The 6,168-nt window shown below is 34.7% G+C and overlaps 1 pseudogene; it reads right to left on the bottom strand.

The window, feature by feature from the left end:
• Positions 1–239: 239 nt before the first annotated feature.
• LOC134256664 (uncharacterized) lies at positions 240–5,533 on the bottom strand (annotated as a pseudogene).
• Positions 5,534–6,168: the final 635 nt, after the last annotated feature.

The following is a 6,168-nucleotide window of genomic DNA, read 5'->3' as shown; positions in this document are numbered from 1 at the left end:
AAGTGCTTCATTTAATGGTTACAAAAGGGAGTAAAAATGGCTAAAACGTCGGAATCCTGTATTTTGACGTCAAAAACCTCACACATTAACCCCTTGTGAGATCCTGTTGTATTAAACATAATTTTTTTTTCTTTTGCATTTATTTTATTTTCATTTTCAAAAAAATGTTTAACAATCAATAAATATTTTGTTATTTTGTCAATGAAACAAATTTTTTGCATTGGTTACATTCGTTACATTTTTATTGGAAAATAAATAGCCTAGGTAAGCTATTCTTCAGTCTGGGCTGGAGGGCATAATTCATCTTGACATCTTGGAGGTACATATGGTCTGACCTTCTTATAAAGATACTTTACTCTTTCTCTAGACATTCCGAGGGGTGCGAGTTCCCTAGGAAAATTTCCTGGAATCTGCTGAAGTCCATCTTGTTTTGATATTTTGATTTTTTTCTCGGTCGAATCAGTATTTTCTTTTACAAATACAAATCCTGGAAAGTCCGCATGAAATCGGAAAGAGTGGTATTTCGAAATACCAGGTAACGAGGTGAAGAAACGGCCCAAGAACTCTTTCCAGTCGTAGTATTTCCATGATGAACCTCTTCCGTTGTCGTAGAGAATACCTTTGTTCGTTGTTGAAGACTGATCAAAAACTCTCTGAAGTTCACTCATACTATCACAGTCGGTGCGACGATACAACTTTTTTGCCCTCGCAAAACCTGCGTCAATCAGACATCGTGTTTGTCCAACAACCTGCATTAGGTAAGTAATTTGATGATGCAAACCAGTAATCACTCGCCATGCAAAGTACGCAATCAGGAACTTGTTCTTAATTGTTTTGACCTGAAATACAGGAACAATAATTTAGTAGAGAGTTTGCATTTTTCATATCTTATGTAAGTGAAACGTATACGAAAAATTTCTTTTTATTCATACACACAAACGTGATTCAAACCCAAAATTAACAAATACTGCAAGAATACTGCTTAAAATTGTCGTTATTTAATTTCAATTAGCCTATACAAGCCCATAGCTTTCCTTCAAATAGACTCGATATGTCATAAATTTCTCATATGCCCCGTCAATAAACATTAGTGATTTAATTTTCTAAAGGCGGAAATGTTTATAAAAATAAATGTGTTACTGCAGCAAAATAATATACAGTGTATTATAGATTCTTTGTATTTAAAAACCTTACAACGCACCATTGAGATTATGTACTGTAACAGTGTAAAAACAGCTTTTTTCGCTTAGTAATATTTTGACATTTATTACACAATGGATGAAAAGCCTGATTATTATACACATTACGATTATAAACACTGAGAGAGAGAGAGAGAATACCTGCACAATTATCGGCATGGATCAAACACTCTTTTTCTCCATATCCATAGTTGCCAAGGCCATGATGCACCAAGGAAATAACTGTATCGGGGCCATGCGAATGTGTCCCATCCAGTCCAAGTGTTTCGTTTTCACCGATCAAATAGTTATATTGCATAGGTTTGTCGTCAACACGAAATCCAAATATGTGTACTTTCTTTAAAGTAAGAAAATACAAGGGTCCCATTTGACGTGCATGATGAGGCAAAGCAACACTCTGGCTAAAATCAAATGTATAGTGTACTTTGGTGAAGTCACAGGATAACGGTTGGTTGTGATGTTCCTGGCGATTGATACCTTGCAATTCTTCAAGCGATTCTTTAACCGAGTTTTTGTAGAGGTTTCTTTCTTTCTGTGCTATATCGATGTGACTTTGAAATTTTGTTAAGGCTTCTAACTTCTCTTCTTCTGATCTTGCATCAAGTACCCTCTTCCTCAGCAATTCACATTGATGACATACATCAAAACGAGGACCGCATACTAGTATTTTAATATGCGAACAACAGGAGTTCCATATATTTGTAAAAGTGTGGTATTCTACTTTCCTTAGATCATCTGAATCACATGCCGACTTGTACTGGCCATGAATACCTTTCTTTGTAGAATTACAAGGAAGAAAAATGGGAGGCTCATCATTCCGACCTCTGGGGGCCGCGGGCTGAGGGAGGCCGTGTTCCTCGGTGTAACCCAGAATGAAATTTACCACTCTCTGTACATCGTCAAAATTGACTGCATGCTTTGGCTTTCTACCCTGATTTCCATGTCGTCTAGGGACGGCCCCATTTGCTGAATAATGATTCAAGATATTAGAGAGAGACTTTTTCCCCACATCAAACAAACACTGGAAAGTAGATCTACAAATTTTCACATTTCTAAAACTGTAGTGGTACGAATTTCGGGATCTTGATCCTTTTCGAGTGACAGAAGACCCGGTAATGCTAATAGAACCCATGATGTACAAATCTTTAACATCTTTTTCCATTTCTCTTACATTAAATACATGGTCAAGAATTACGGCATTCTCAAACTTTGAAAAGCAACGCTGACCACATTTACAATTTCGTTCAATGTCATTCATCTCTGAAGGCATGTCATTTTCATTTTCGCTATCTCTTTCACAGTCTGACGATTCATTTTCTGATTGAGAGAGAACAAAATTGCGTATTCTGTCTAATCTATTGGGATCAAAGGGTGTATCCTCCTGATAGCTTGTTGAACGATTTTCCTCAAAATCTGAGTGTGAATTAGCAGCTGATTCCAACCCAAAGTGTGTATTGAATAGATCATCTAGTTCCTAAAAATAACAAGACTATTAATCTTTGAATTCGACGAAGTCAGGCGCGGATCCAGAATTTTTTTCCAGGGGGGGTCCACCCGATTAAAAAAAAAATCCAATCCCAGATATTTCTTCTCAAAAAAAAAACCATCGCCCAAACATGAAAAACCTATTTCGGGGGTGGGGGTGGGGGGGGGTAGTCTTTGACTTCTATTGCCTCAAATCTTTTACTTTTCCTACCTATTTCACACATATTCACGCACGTTTACCAGGGGGGTCTGCGTTTTCCTAGGGGGGTCCAATGTAACTTTTTTTCTTGCTTTAGTATATACATTTTTTAACCTTGTAAATTCCAGGGGGGTCCTGACCCCCCCCCCTCTAGATCCGCGCATGGAAGTATAATAATTAATTTTTTATTGATTTATTTCAGAAACGAATATACAAGTATCCCTTAAATGCACTTCATGTCCCTATATAATTATTACACGTTTTCGTCTTTTAATAAAATATAAATGACATAGAATTAAATTTGAAATGTCCACTCCACTTGGATTTTTATAGTAGAATTTGCAAAAAGCTATTGGTTTTTTTTATTTAAATTTCATTTTAATTTCTATTATTTTGGTCCTATGTTCAAATGTTTAAACTAGAGAAAGGAATACGGTGTACTTTTTTATTCGTATTAGCTGCAGATCTGTAGCTTTCCGAAAAAAAAATATTGATAGACCGGTCTATCAATATATTTTTTTTTTCGAAGAGCTACAGATCTGCAGCTATATTCGTATATACTTAGTACTCTTTTTTTTTTAAATTATTTTTTATATTTGATTTTTTCGTAGACTTTATTTAGTCTGTCTGTCAATATTCTAAATGTTATGTTAACTCTGTTGCTAAGCTCAGCGTAAACCGAGGGAAATTTAAACATCTATTGGACGTTTTAATTCATTAAACTAGAAGAAACTATTATAGGAAAACACAGGGATTTATTTAAAGCAATTTGTCAACGTGAAATTGAAAATACTGTGTAAAATGTAATTGTGTGTAAAAAACTTAATATTTATAACATCTAATCAGAAGTTGTAGTTCTGTAAGAATATTAGAATTCCAAAAACTCGCCCGACTATCATATGACTATAGGCCTAGTCACCATCAATCTCTCACCAGAGGGCGCGCTCCGCTTACACCTCTGTTATCGTCTAAAAGTAGTTCGGCTTGTCATCGGTCAAAATGGCGGACTCGACGCCAACAAAAAATGTCCGTGTTGGAGCGGAGCGTATACAACGCCCTCTGGTGAGAGATTGAGTCACCATATGTGAACATTTATTGTGCTGGTGACTTGTTTTATCTTCTCTTCTTGAATAACGTGGAAATGGATTAAAAGTTATTTATAAGTAAATTCCTTGTAGTGATTTAAACATCACTTGAAAAACTGCATTGCTCAGTAATAAACTGAAAAAAATACACGCGCAAACCGCAGAAATAATAAACGCATTATTCGGACCGAGAAAATAAGATCATGTATACATATATATATGCTCATCTTGATTTAATTTTTTTTCAATTCACTTCTGATTTAATCTAATATACGAGGGTTGTCCCAAAATTCCGTAGACAAGCGTTGTTTTGTAGGAACCCTACGTCATACATTAATGAAACTTCGTATATAGATTAAAACAATACTATCTAATAAATTTATGGGCAAATATGGAATAACTATACAATTTATTCCAATTTAAAAGACAAATTTCATCGTCTGGTGTAGGAAGGCGGCGCAATACCAAAAAGTTGCAATTAAAATTTGGTATATTATATTTCAAATACTACGGAGAAGTAATTACTACCCCGTATGTTTTAATGGAGATGAAAATTCTTAAAACTGTTTTATTGACTATATTTCCTCAAATTTTGGTGTTTATGATTTGATAAATATGAATTTCATAACGTTTTATATACATTGGGTTGAAATCCGACTTTTTGCAAAATGGCGGCTGCGTTGGCACAGGCGGCGCACTGGACTTTGATCAAGTGTTTTGATACTGAATTCACTGTTAAAGAAATGCACCATTCATAAATGTTTTGTAGACTAGGAAACACTTTCTCGTCCTGTGTATTTAGAATGACTAAAAAGGTTTCTCTATGTATATGTGAATGACAGTAGCTAAATTAAAGACAGGGCTTAGAAATGGGCAAGAGTTCCATTGTGCAACCCCATTAGAGAAAACAGACGAAAAGCCCGTGGAAATATAGCATTTTCAAATTATTATTATTTTATACCTGTACATATCTATACTTTGTTTACATATTTTAAAGTTTGATCATATCACAGTAATTAGGATATTTCAAATTTATAACTTTAACCGTTTCGTTTAATTCGAGAATTTGATTCTAGTAATTGAAATATTTTCGCCAAAAATTTGAACCGTTGACATTTGTATTTTTTGACGTTGCAGATTGCTCCGGGTGTTAGGGAACGATATCACTTTAAATGTTATTAATCGAAAAGTTTTCAAGTAAACATCATAAAACTTCGTAATTTATCTACCAAGAACACGTTTTATCCACCCTGAAAATTTTATGAAGTTACATCAATTTCTTTAAAAGATATGAGCTCAGTCTACGAAATTTTGGGACAACCCTCGTATATATTTCCTTTGTATTAACCTTGTAATATCTGGTATCTATAGCGAGGTACAATATGAATATATCCAATATCTAAAATACAGGCAATCCATGTCTTGACAGCTGTATTTTAATTACTACAGCGTCGATAGGTTACATAATCGGTCTTCTTGATTGTTGTCTAAATTAATATTGTACATACATGCGTAAAATTAATATATAAAATAAATACCTGAAATTCAGAATTAACTTCATCCATATTCACATGATGGTGGTGACTACTATGATCAATTGATGACGTTCATGTTCATTAGCGTAGGTAATCTATTTTCACTTTGAAATTGGAGCGTCTTTGAAAATGCAGACGTCGCGCAATATTCTGACGTTCATGACGTTTATGACGTTTTCTGTGCATTATGACGTTATGTCATAAGACCCCTTTTCTCATACACTGGCTCATTTATATTATTCCTGCAAAACTGAAATTTTCGTAACACATGGGTAAAGGTGCCAAGGAAAAATATATAACAAATTTGAAGACTGCATGTGAGCAGTGAATTCTATAAATGATCAACCGCCTCTAATATGAACATGTTTTGCAATGGGAAACCGAAATTATGTGTAGGATGAAAAAATAATAGAAGGTGCACAACGGCAATATGTAATAAAGATTCTATGAAAATTTCGTTCAGTGGTGTAAGAGGAGTTGCGGATAAGAGATGGGTATACCTAAAGCGTAACAAACAGATGGACGGAATTCCCGATTAATAAATACCCTCCCGCTTTTCAAGCAGGGGGTGTAAAAAAGGACTAATGTAGGCAGGCAAGCATTATGGCCATCCATTTTTTTGCTATTCAGTGTCTCTGAATGTCTTTTTTTGATGAAGATGAATA

The sequence above is a fragment of the Saccostrea cucullata genome, unplaced genomic scaffold (genome assembly GCF_032062105.1).
Source record: "Saccostrea cucullata isolate Sc308-1 unplaced genomic scaffold, CSIRO_AGI_Scuc_v1 ctg5201, whole genome shotgun sequence".
In the NCBI taxonomy this organism is placed as follows: domain Eukaryota; kingdom Metazoa; phylum Mollusca; class Bivalvia; order Ostreida; family Ostreidae; genus Saccostrea; species Saccostrea cuccullata.
The sequence above is the reverse complement of the archived record's forward strand: the minus strand, read 5'-3'. Positions and strand labels throughout refer to the sequence as shown.